This window comes from Leopardus geoffroyi, chromosome B2 (assembly GCF_018350155.1).
Source record: "Leopardus geoffroyi isolate Oge1 chromosome B2, O.geoffroyi_Oge1_pat1.0, whole genome shotgun sequence".
NCBI lineage: Eukaryota > Metazoa > Chordata > Mammalia > Carnivora > Felidae > Leopardus > Leopardus geoffroyi.
Genome location: NC_059332.1, coordinates 148,984,658 through 148,997,651, shown reverse-complemented (window position 1 = coordinate 148,997,651; position 12,994 = coordinate 148,984,658). Strand labels below are relative to the sequence as shown.

Sequence of the window (12,994 nt, the reverse complement as noted above, 5' to 3'; positions counted from 1 at the left end):
TTCTTGACCTGCTACTTATCTACTGCTTTTTCTAAAGCGATCTCTTGTGCCGGTGAAATGCTGGATACAAGTCACCCTGCCGAAGCAAGAGTCCTGGGGAGTCCGTAACCACGCACCTGCCGAGTGGCATCTTTCTGCCATGATGCGCTGAGCCCCAGGACTGGTTTTCACATGCCCGCACGCTCAAGTTTAAATAAACCGGAGAAATTCAAGGTTTACATTTAATTAGGGAGCTGATAACATTCATTTTTAGGAAACACAAACAAATCTAGAGCTCAGAAAATACAGGGAGGGGCGCCTGGGTGGCTCAGCAGGTTGAGTGAGCATCAGACTTCGACTCAGGTCATGATCTCATGGATCGTGAGTTCCAGCCCTGCATTGGGCTCTGTGCTGACAGCTTAGATCCTGGAGCCTGCATCCAATTCTGTGTCTCCCTTTCTCTGCCCCTCCACTGCTTGTACTCTGTCTCTTTCTCAAAACTAAGTAAAAAATTTAAAAATTTTTTAAAAAATATGGGAGAAAGGAGAGAAAACAAATGGTCACTTATGATGAACTTTTGAACTGGTGATTTGCGGGAGTTTACAAAAGATTCCCACTGTTCTTTTCTATGAAAATTAGTATCTGTTCACTGGAGGAGAGTTTTGAAATATAAATAAGTAAAAATTAAAAGCATCCTTAATCTTGTATCAGTGATAATAATCCTGTTAGAACATTTTGCTATAGATCTTTGTGGTTCCTTCATTCGTTATTTTTCTAACAAAAAACGAATTCAAATCATGCATACACTTATCTACTTTTTACTAATATATCAGAAACATTTTTCTATCTCGTCTTTGATGGTTGCATCTGTAGTAACAAACATACATTTTTGCCAAATATAATTTGTTGTATTCAAAAGATGTTTCTTTTAAAAAGTTCCCTCCTGGATTTTATATTAGTAACTTGTGTTTCGGGGGTTTTTTAAAAAAGAGTTTTAGGGGCGCCTGGGTGGCTCAGTCAGTTAAGCGCCTGACTCTTGGTTTCGGCTCAGGTGATGATCTCAGGGTTTGTGAATTCGAGCCCTACCTCGGGCTCTGTGCTGACAGTGTGGAGCCTGCGTGGGATTCTCTCTCTCCCCCTCTCTCTCTGACCCTTCCTGCTCACTCTGTCTCTCTCTCTCAAAAATAAATAAATAAACTTAAAAAATTTTTTTAAGAAAAAAAATGTTTTAAAACAGTGCCACTGTTAATACGTTTCTGAATACGGTATTAACCACAGATTAGTAAATATAAATAGAGATGAATGGCATCAGACAACCTAGTAAACATCTTTAATATTATTATTTCAGCCAGCTATTCATTTTAGAAACCCTTCTCTGTTTTTGTTTTGTTTTGTTTTGTTGTTTTAGAGATTTTATTTTGAAGTAATCTCTGCACCCAAGGTGGAGTTTGAACTCAGGACCCCGAAATCAAGACTCACGTGCTCTACCCATTGGGCCAGCCAGGCGCCCCCTAGAGAAACCCTTCTTGCAGCAGATTCCATATCCGGCACTGGGGGTGGGGACAGGGTGTTTTCAGAGCCTTACCTCAATGACCTTGCAGCCGGGGTGGGCAGCACGGAAGGCAAAGTCACTGAATCGCAGTCTGGCGGGGCTGCAGAAGCAACCCGGGAGCAGCTGTGTCTGCCTGATGCATTTCGTTCCAGGGTTGCTACCCCCAGCGAGCACAGAGGGACACATCCCGGGGGTGGGGGGGAGGCAGGTCTGCAAGGGTGTAACGTGATTTTAAACTTCGCGGCTTTCTTCAGTTTCTCCTTCTTCCTCCTTTTCCGCTTTGGCTTCTCACCAGAAGGGGAGTCTGGGAGGAAAGCGGGTTGCCGGGGGAGGGGGAGCTGGAGGGGAGTGAGTCCATGCAAGTTTGCAGGGAGCAGGAGGGCGCGGGGAAGGCGGACAGTCGTCCCTTCCTTAGCCAGCGGCCGCCTTGTTGCAACAGTGTCCTCCCTGGAAAACGGGGCTGAGAACCCCGGCCTCTGGGAGCAGGTGTGAGGAGGGACGGACGCTACCGGGTTGGCGTGTCTATATCTCTCCCCGTAAACGATCCGATCGACCGACCGACCGACAGCAGGGAAATGTCATCCCTAAGCTGCCGGGCAGGTCGGGCCGGCTGGGCTTGCTCCACTCCTCTTTTGGCAGATAGGAACATTTCGCCTGTGCCGTCCCGGCCACCACCAGATCCCTGTGAGACGATCAGGGGGCATCTATCACTTTACACGTCAGGAAACCGAAGGTTCAGCGTTGAAGCTGTTTTTCCAACCTCGCTGGTGGAGTCAGAACCCGAGTCCGGTTCTCCTGTTTCCAGAGCCGGTGTTCCTCGGTTCACGTGAGGTGCAGCGACCGGGGTGGCGTCGTGTGGCAAGGACGTGCTGTCTGTGCCCACGTTGGTTCATTCTGCGGCTGATTACGGGCGGTGACAGACACCTACGGCCTCACGACGTCACGCTGCCCCTGTGCTCTTCCACCTGACGCCCAGGGCCACCCCCAGCTGACCTTATCTTAGAGTCTAGCGTTGTGTCTGGCTTATCACAGCTGTGGGGGGTGTGGGTGGGGGTGGGTGGAGGTTCTCCGGACCGGCTGCCCCCAGCTGTCTCTTCTTCTCGGAAGCATCCTCAGCATCCTTCTGCCTTCCCCTCGTTGCAAACCAGCAGCTCCAGTAGAAACGTGAGCCTCCTGTTCACAGCGCCTTGGTCCAGGGGTGAGCCCTTGATCCTCCTGGGCCAATGAGTGTCTTCTCAGGATTTGTGGCCCCGGGATAACCTCTTTTGGGGCTGCAGAGTTAGATCTGAACTCCAGAGCTACAAGCCGCCCTGTTCTCTTCCACCTGAAGCGCTCAGGTCTCCTGTGGGAAGGAGGAGGTAGCCGCCAAGCGGAGAGAACCAAGAGGTGAGAGCGTCTGGAGACCGTTTGAGTTTCTCATTCCAGTTATTCTGTGCTTCCTGTAACTTGGTCATTGAATATTCCCTCCAGGTTTTTGTCCTTCTTACGTCGGGTTCCTACCATTTGCAGCCAGAACTGTCATTACTACTCCACCGCTGTTCCCCCCGGCTCGTCACTGTCCCTAGCGTAGTGTGACCATCACCCCTCTGGGGGCTTCCTTCTCAGCCCTCTGCCCATGTCCAGCGCATGCCCACCCGTGACAAAGCTCCACGCTCCCTAGGAATTGGAGGTGATGAATTTCAAACCCAAGCAGCTTGCCTCCAGAGCACATCTTAACCCCTGCGTTGGCTGCCTCTCTCTCAACAGACGGAAGGATTCCTAAGCCCCGAGACAGTACCAGCCCTGTTAAACACGAAGCCCTCTAAGGGAACGAGCGGAGTGAGGACGTAACAAACAATCAATAGATACTCAGCTGAAAGACGACTCTAGGTTTTCCGCCAGAGGCTGGTTCTGCCACGGAGACAGACAGCTTTGGGAGGCATGAGGTGTGAGGTATGAGGCAGGCAAAGGGACTTGGATGGAATGAAGCAGGTCAGCGGAATGAGCTCGGGCCACAAGTGGGGTGTCGGACTCCCCCGCTGCACCACCCTCGCACCCCGTGGACCACAGCTTCTCCCCAGACACAGTGTAAAAGGGAATAAAGTGGGCTGGTGCAAACAACTATATATTTTTTCCTATATTTCCTATCCTGTATGTTTTTCCCTACTTCTATCAGACTGTGAGCGCAAGAAAATAGAACTTGAAGTTGGAAAGCCAAATACAGTACTCAAAGACCATTCAGTCTCTAGATGACGTCACACAGCCAGGACCTCAGCACCTGCTTTGAGCTCTCCGGCCCCTGCCCCCCTTCACTCTGGTTGAAACTTGTGTGACAGGCAAGCCCCAAGCTGGGTGACTCAGGACTCCCTCCTATCCAGCCCTCCCCCATCACGCAAGACTGATCTTGTACTCGCTCGTCTCTGGGCGATTTTCCTGCAGAACAGTATCAATGATATACCAGTTGGTTTCTGAATTGTTCTTGACCTCTGCCAAATCTGAAATCCTGATTTCCATAACGAGATCCCCAACCCTGGTTAAAATGCGTACCACCTTAAGGGTAAAAAATAAGAATGCCCTGAATTCCATCATTTGGGGCAGAACAGCAGGGAAGAGATCGCCCCCACCCCCCGTCGTTATCCGATTGACTCACGCAGCTGCCAGATATTTACGGATTCAGTGTTGCAGGAGCCGGGCACAGGGCACCGGAACACACGATGATGGAAAGGATTCATTCCTTGCTTACTTTCTCTCTTTCTGCTTGTAATGTTGACCCTGGCAGTGTTTATTCTTCCGTTTGAACAGACAACCAGAAATAGGCATTTTTGTAAACTCTCTGTCCCTTTACGGAAGGATAGATGCACGCAGAGAGTCCATTTTCATCGTGTGATTTATTCATCTTTCTGATGCCGAGGATCATCTGTAGAAATAGGGCAGCGAGCCTCGACATTTCCTTTGTCAGTTACCACATAATGCCAGATTTATTGGGGCACAAGCAGTGGAACAGAGCTAATGCCGCAGCTAGTCTCGCGCGCGCGATGGGGGATATTAAAGACCTTTCTTGACATTCTGTTCGTCGCGGACTGGCTTATTGTTCACTCTGCTACAGTCATTTTTCCACATGGGTTTGGTTTTTCTTTTTGCTCCGCTTCGTTTCGGTTTGGTTTGTTTTTGGCAGTGAAGAACCCGAACTGACTGCACAAGTTGTTATAAATGTTAGATTTTGGTTTCTGCTTTATTGTATTCCTATGTAAGGAAACTTAAAACTTTTAAACCCTGTTTGGCGAATCAGAATTTCAAGAATATGGAAATCATGGCAGAAATGGCCGGGAAATAATTTATCAGAAATAAATACGACTCCTTGTCTTTCTCCATTGGTCCAAACATGTAACTCTGGAATGAAATCTTTTTATGAGTCACTTTATAGGCTTTCATCTGCTGTTTTATTTTTTTATTTTTTATTTTTATTTTTTAAACTTTTTTAACGTTTATTTATTTTTGGGACAGAGAGAGACAGAGCATGAACGGGGGAGGGGCAGAGAGAGAGGGAGACACAGAATCGGAAACAGGCTCCAGGCTCTGAGCCATCAGCCCAGAGCCCGACGCGGGGCTCGAACTCCCGGACCGCGAGATTGTGACCTGGCTGAAGTCGGACGCTTAACTGACTGCGCCACCCAGGCGCCCCTCATCTGCTGTTTTAATTTGACATGCATGATAATCCCGGGTGGAAGGCAAGGCTGGTATCATTCCATTCTGTTTATGGTCAACGGAAGGAGGTTTGGCGTGGCTGGGTGAGGACAAGCCTTGTGGTAGCGAACGATAGGGCGAGAACCCAGGCAGCCTGACCACCGAGCTCCTGTTCTTTCCGACTGTGGATCAGAATCTCCACGCCGCAAGCCCACAGTCCCATACCCAAAACCCTTGGGGCTCGATATCCTGCCAAATTCAGAATTTGTTGGATTTTTAAAAGGGGAAATATACACCATGCGTTCAATAACACCATTGGCACACACCCTTCCGTAAACTCAAAATCAGTTCACTACATCTGCCCCTCTTCAGAAAGTGTGTCGTCTTTTTAGACTGGCTTCCTTCAGGTAGTAATAGGCCTTTGAGGTTTCTCTATGCTTTTTTATGACTTGATAGCTCCTTTCTTTTTTGCTGAACAATATTCCATTGTCTGGCTGTATCAGTCTATTTATCCATTCACCTACTACAGACTATCTGGGTGGCTTCCAAGTTTTGGCAGTTATGAACAGAGCTGTTATAAACATCTGCATGCAGGTTTTTGTAGAGACATAACTTTTCAACTCCTTTGAGTAAATACCAAAGAGCGCGGCGGCTGGATTATATGATAAGATTGTGCTTAGTTTTGTAAGAAACTGCCAGAGGGGCTGAGCCCGCTTTGCATTCCACCAGCAATGAGTGAGAATTCCTGTTTCTTCTCACCCTCACCAACATTTGGTGTTGTCAGTGTTCTGGATTCGGGTCCTCCTAATATATCTGTTGTGGCATCTCATTGCTTTTTTTTTTAATTTGCATTTCCCTGATGACGTATGGTGCTGAGCCTCTTTGCATAGGTTTCTTTTCCTTCCACGTGTCTTTTCTGGTGAAGTATCTGTTAAGGCCTTTTAATCGGATTGTTTGTTTCCTTGAGTTTTAAGGTTCTTCGTATATTTTAGGTAGCAGTCCTTTATCTGATCTATTATTTGCAAGTAGACTCTCCCAGTCTGTGCTTTGTCTTCTCATTTTTTTAACACTGACTTTTGCAGAGCTGAAGTTGTTCATTTAAAAAAAAATTTTTTTTTATTACGTTTCTTTATTTTTGAGAGGCAGAGAGAGACAGAGCGTGAGTGGGGGAGGGGCACAGAGAGAGGGAGACACAGAATCTGAACCTGGCTCCAGGCTCTGAGCTGTCAGTACAGAGCCCGACGCGGGGCTCAAACTCACGAACTGTGAGATCATGACCTGAGCCGAAGTCGGATGCTCATCAACAGACTTGAGCCACCCAGGTACCCCTGAGGTTGTTCATTTTAACGAGGTCTAGCTTACCAATTTTTGTTTGTTCAGGGATCATGCCTTTGGTGCTGTATCTAAAAAAAAAGTCATCGTTACCCCCGTTCATTTAGGTTGTCTCCTGCTTTATCTTCCAGGAGTTTTAGGGTTTGCATTTTACATGTAGGTTTTGCATTTTACATGGTCTCTGATCCATTTTGGATTAGTTTTTGTGAAGGGTGTAACATCTGTGTCTAGACTCATTTTTGTGCACATGGGTGTCCATGGTTCCAGCACCATTTGTTAAAAGGACCGTCTTTGCTCTGTTGTATGGTCTTTGCTCCTTTGCCAAAGACCAGTTGACTATATTTATTGAGCCTATTTCTGAGCTCTCTGTTCTGTTCCATGGATCTGTTTGTCTGTTCTTTTGCCACTCCCACATGGTCTTGATTCCTGTAGCTGTCTTGAAGTCAGGTAGTGTCAAAAGTTCTCCACCTTTGTTCTTCTTCGCTATTGTGTTGACTCTTCTGGGTCTTTTGTTTTCTATATAAGGCTTAGAATCAATTTGTCAATAACCACAAACTAACTTGCTGAGAGTTTTACTGGGATTGTACTGAATCTGTAGATCAATTTGGGAATTATTGCCATCTTGACGATATTGAGGCTTCCTATCCATGAACATGGAATGTCTCTCCATTTATTTAGTTCTTCTTTGATTTTGCTCATCAGAGTTTTGTAGTTTTCCTCATACATGCCTTGCACACGTTGTTAGATTTATTGTTTAGCATTTAATTTTGGCATCATTTTAAAATTACATTTATACAGAATATCATGCCAACGCAGCTCTTTTAGAGGATCTAAAGATAATTCTTGGTAAAAGTTACACAACCTCTCTCAGACTCAACTTCCTCCTTGCAGAATAATGATCATTGTAACTTCTTTGCGGGTTTTTATATAGAGAATAGAAAGGAATGTAAAGAATCTCTAGGTGATGAATAAATTGTATAATAATTTGAAGGAAAGATTTCGTTTTAGACATTTCTCATTTTATTCAATTTTAGATTTCCAACTTACATTTCGCTAATCATTTACTATGATACTGCTACCTTAAATTTTAGTGAAGCAACTTGAAACTCTTGAAAAAGCCAGTACTCGTTTTACAAAAATAGCTCATTGATCAACTCCAATCGTGTGCTCCGTGAACAGTGCTAGTCAGTGTGGGAAAAAAGTCAATTTTCCTCTTTCACCTAGAGTTGTAGGATATTCATTTAGTAAGAGGACACTTTTTTCCCCTTTCAGGATCTTCAGTGTTCCTTGATTGATCACTAATCAGTTTTACTGACGTTATTTAAAAAATCTATTTCCGGGGCGCCTGGGTGGCTCAGTCGGTTGGGCGGCCGACTTCGGCTCAGGTCATGATCTCGTGGTCCGTGAGTTCGAGCCCCGCGTCGGGCTCTGTACTGACAGCTCAGAGCCTGGAGCCTGTTTCGGATTCTGTGTCTCCCTCTCTCTGACCCTCCCCCATTCATGCTCTGTCTTTCTCTATCTCAAAAATAAATAAAAGTTAAAAGAAATAAAAAAAAATCTATTTCCCTTTAAAACACTGAACCTGGAGACGAGAAATAAAATGTGTTGTCTGGACAATGTATTATTATCCTCTGAAAAATACTTATCTGGCACCTACAGCATTGGTAATCCAATGGCTGAGTGGAGAGAAAAGAAGTCAGTGACAGAAGCTGGATCTATTTCTACCTTTCCCACCTCCCCAAAGAACTTGAGGTGATTTACAGTGAAGACATTGGCCCATTACAACCCAAAACCATCGGTGTAAGTTTATTTTTTTTTTATTTATTTATTTAAAAAAATTTTTTTTTTCAACGTTTATTTATTTTTGGGACAGAGAGAGACAGAGCATGAACGGGGGAGGGGCAGAGAGAGAGGGAGACACAGAATCGGAAACAGGCTCCAGGCTCTGAGCCATCAGCCCAGAGCCCGACGTGGGGCTCGAACTCACGGACCGCGAGATCGTGACCTGGCTGAAGTCGGACGCTTAACCGACTGTGCCAACCAGGCGCCCCGGTGTAAGTTTAAATTAACAATGAACTATGTCAGTGGAGGTGGTCAGGGGAGCACTGGTGAGGAGGATGTCCCCATCGGGAGCACACTCTGTAGATGAGCACACATGCTGGCCGGGGGTCCCCAGCTGTGGGGGCAGGTTGCTAGCACCGTGGGTTAGTGAACCTGCTGTCTCCCTGCTCTGGTCAGAGGAGGGGGACCCTGGCCTGCAGGACACACACAGGACATGGATAGGACAAGTGGTGACCGAGGGGAGGGTGGCCGCACGGCTGGGTGGCCCAGGGAACGAGTAGGAAGGGTGGGGGATTCTGGTGAATCTTCCGGAATGGTGGAGGGACAGTCAACACAGCCTAGGCGAGGGCGTGGGGACAGGAAAAGCTATTTCCTGCGGCTGTCTCAAGGCCTGCTTGGCCTGAGCGAAGATTTGTGACGAGGACAGGGGGAAGGCAGGTTGGAAAGACCATCTGATGTGATTGTTAGTGGCCTTTCGTCCCATCTGAGCCATTCGGACCTTAGCTTCTAGACCGTTTGTGTTGCGTTTGCCTTCTTTTAACCGGCAAATGTTAAATGAAGAAACTACGTTCAGAAGATTAATCTCGTAGCAGCTGCCAAGATGGGGTCAGGAGAGGCAATTTGAGCAGAAGGCATAGTGTCCTTTCCAGAGGCGGGTGGAGTCCTGGGGGAAAGTCCTTGCTGAGACAAGAGGGAGACAGGGGGTGAGGAGAGGCACGCGTTCCCAGGACGTGGGCTGCTGGGTGGTTACAGGCAGAGAAGCATCACAGGAGGCTGGTCAACTGTTCAGTAGATCCTGGAGACGGAATGTGGACATCCAGGGCCATGGCCAGCAATGCTGTGTTGTCGCAACTCTGCACATGGGGGTTACAGTTGGTCAGTGACAGTTTTGCACTCTGAGGAGGTGACTACGGGACAAACAGCAGACGTTGGAGTGTGGGCAAGTAATCAAGACCGTGAGGAGACGATGCCAGGACGGGAAGCGAAGCCCCATTCCCGTGTCCTCAGGGAGCGGAGAACCAACATTCATAAAATATTCAGCCAGTGGTCACATGTCAAACTGCTTAATCTCATCAGCATAGACTTTGGACATCTTGTTTACACAAAGATGAAAGAGGGAATATCCACAGACAAAAGCCTTGAGACGGTTACGTGTTGATCCCAGAGCAAGCCTGTGTTCTCTCTGCTTCTGTGTCCGAATTTAATGTTTTCAAAACAGATGGGTCAGGGGGAATAATTCTAGTTCACCTCTCCTGAACCACCTGCCTTGCCAAGTCTGAGACCACAGAGTGTTGATGGAGAAATCCTCCTTCTGGGGGTGGGGCGACGGACGCGTCCCTGGTCCAGAGTGGAGCCTTCTGAGAGCCCACGGGAAGGTCGGCCAGCCAAGTGACTTCTACGTCCGGCCAACATATTCCATCATGTTGCGCCCAGAGTGAATTTATTCATTGTCTGGGGGGACAGACCAAGTCTGTTGTTTGGGGGATTTATCTTTGTGCTTTCGGCTGCCTCTGGGAACTCATTTCATGGGTCGCTTCATTAGTTTTCTACGTGAAGACCCCTGACTCCCCCCTTTCCGTGGCGGATCTCAATGTGCGTGTGGTTGTGCATTTCACCGGACGGCAGAGCCAGCGAGGAGCCAAGCGGCGAGGCCTCGTTTCCTGCAAATGCTAGGACGTGGCCCCAAGGCATCCTTTTTTGTTTGGTTTGTCCATTAAACACCCAACAGGCTTGCTGGGAGTCACGGTGGGGCCAGAAATCTCACAGCGCCGCTGCCCCCCAGCGAGAGAGCTAGGGGTGGTGGATGCACCAGGAGGGATTGGACCGGCCCTGCCCTGCGTGTGGGCGCGAGAAGGGGGAGGGCGCAGAGCGGGGACGAGCAGGTGCACAGGGCTCGGAGGGGGGCTGTGAGGAGGATGGGGTGCCAGGGAGGTGCTGCAGAGACATAGAGGCCGGGGAGAGCCGCAGGGTGGAGGGTGGATGGGTGGCAGGAGGGACGCTGCACGGGACGCCCGGCTGGCCAGTGCCTCGGCTGCCCCATCAGGGAAGAACAGAGCTTCATTTTCTTGCAAAGCTGCAGGCCTTAGAGCCTCCCAGCTCAGGGCAGGGTTCTCTGCCACAGGGGCTGGGCGCACTGACGTTTTGCTCCTGTAGCAAAGAATACTTAGCTATTAGCACTTTGAAATAATTTGTTGCAGAATCTGTAGTGGCCAACATTGGGGATGATTTACTGACAGGCGTCATGTACCTCCTTAACGGAGCCCCACTGTGACAAAATGTTGGACGTAGAATGCTCTAATTCTATTCAACGTCCACGTTGCCAGTGTTATGTCAAAGAATGTTAGCAAGCAACAATGTCTTGTACTTCACGTGAAAGAAAAATTGTAGCCTGCCATTTTCTTTTTTTTTATTGTGAAATTTATTGTCAAAGTGGTTTCCATACAACACCCAGTGCTCATCCCAACAGGTGTCCTCAATACCCATCACCCGCCCACCCCTCCGTCCCACCCCCCATCAACCCTCAGTTTGTTCTCAGTTTTTAGGAGTCTCTTATGTTTTGGCTCCCTCCCTCTCTAACCATTTTTTTTCTTCCCCTCCCCCATGGTCTTCTGTTAAGTTTCTCAGGATCCACATAGGCGTGAAAACATATGGAATCTGTCCTTCTCTGTATGACTTATTTCACTCGGCGTAACGCTCTCCAGTTCCATCCATGTTGGGTAGCCTGCCGTTTTAACGCGCAGCCTTTGTGGTTTTCAGGGGAGGAGAGTTCGGAGGGGTTTGGAGAGTGCTTTCCACGGTGACCCACGCAGAGGCCAGAGGGCAAATCAGTTGACAATAAGCAAGGACCTCCTGTTTTGATTGCCTTAGGCAAGCGAAGACGAAAGGCATCTCTGCTTTGCCGGGACACTGGGCCCCTGCGTCTGTCTGGAGTGGTGCCTTAGCCTTAGCCATGAGAAGGAACCCCACAATTCCTTATCCCCTGTCAAGCATAATCGTGGCAGGAGAAAAACTGAGACAGAATCACAGGCTGGAAAAGATTTGTGACCTGATCTAACTTTTCCAGTTTCCAGCGAGGACAGTGGGGGCCCAGAACGGTTCATAGGTTTCTCTGCAGCCCCCGGGTTAGCGGTAGAATTAGGGCTGGCCCGGTCCCCGCCCGTCCCCGGCCCCTCTCCGTCCTCGACGACACCTGCCCGTGCAGTCCATCACTTCCCTCCCCTACTTGCTTTACTCCGTGGCCTGTAGAACCGGGAGAACGGGGGCCCATTTCAAATTGGCGTGGTTCTTACAGGAGCCCAGAGCTCCTGGCAGTTAGCCAAGGCTCCTCTGGCCCGCAAAGGTGACCGGTGCCCAGTGTGCCCACCCAGGGTGGTCTTCCCACCGCCCGGGACCCGGGGGGCATCCAAGATGCAGCTTCCTGAGAGCTTTCCCAGGCAAGTGAGCTCAGGCCTGGAGCAAGAGGCGGCATGACCACAAAGCAAGGTGGGGAAGGGAACACAGGCGGTGAAAACGAGGCCATGGAAATATTTGGCCGCGCCCAGCGGGGTCCGTCTGCCTCCGCTGAAAGGCTTCACGAGAGGCCTCTGGAATATAATCCTTTTCTTTATATTGGACCTTCTCCCTCTCTCAGCCCTGCAGCAACTGTCCATCCTCGGCAGAAAGCCTGAGCTTTGGACTTAGTGGCAGAGAAAAGGGGGATGTGGCTTTGCAGACCCGTTTGAGCCGGGCATGAGGCGCGCCTGGCTCCAGAAACCACGGAGCCCCCCCCCCCCAAACTGAAATGTCCCCCTGCCACCTTGCACCGCCCGGGGTTGTGACCCTCCTGTGCGGGAGCCGTCCCCGCTAACCCTGCAGCCCCCTGTGTCTTCGGCTCGAATTTCTGTCTCTAAGAGGACTTTGGGGAGGTCGGGCACGTTCTCCTCACATGTCTCTAAAACTCGAAACAAGCGAGAGGTTGAGGCTGAACTTGCCCTTTTCTTCTTTCCAGTTTTTCGTCAGCATTTCCACGAGCCACACCTCTGACTTGATCTCGTGCCATCCTGGTCCCGGCCTCCCTCCAGCCCTGCCTGCCCCCAAGGCCCCTCTCCAAATTTCCATTTCCATTAAGTGTCCTCGCTGCTCTCCTGCCAAGAGGGCCGCTGTGACCCGGCCGGCACTGCACGGCAGACGGGGTGGAAATGCATGGATGTAAGGAACACAGGGGACACGGGGCGGGACACAGCGTATGTCCTCAGGAGCCCACGCCAGCCCCGTGTGCACGGGGAGGCGTAGGAATACAGAAGGACAGCGATTGCCTCTGTCAGCTTGGTGAAGATCCCAGCACGTGCCAGCGTCCCGCCTGTCCACGGGCTCCCTGCTCGTATCGAGCAATATGCAGGCTTTGCCCGTGTCTCTGTCTTTGACTTA

The 12,994-nt window shown here is 49.3% G+C and overlaps 1 protein-coding gene across 2 annotated transcripts in view; it reads left to right on the top strand.

Annotated features, from left to right (window-relative positions):
- The window catches only part of PDE10A (phosphodiesterase 10A), a 618,961-nt gene that overhangs the window by 155,767 nt on the left and 450,200 nt on the right, over nucleotides 1–12,994 (top strand). The gene's annotated exons all lie outside the window — the stretch shown is intronic.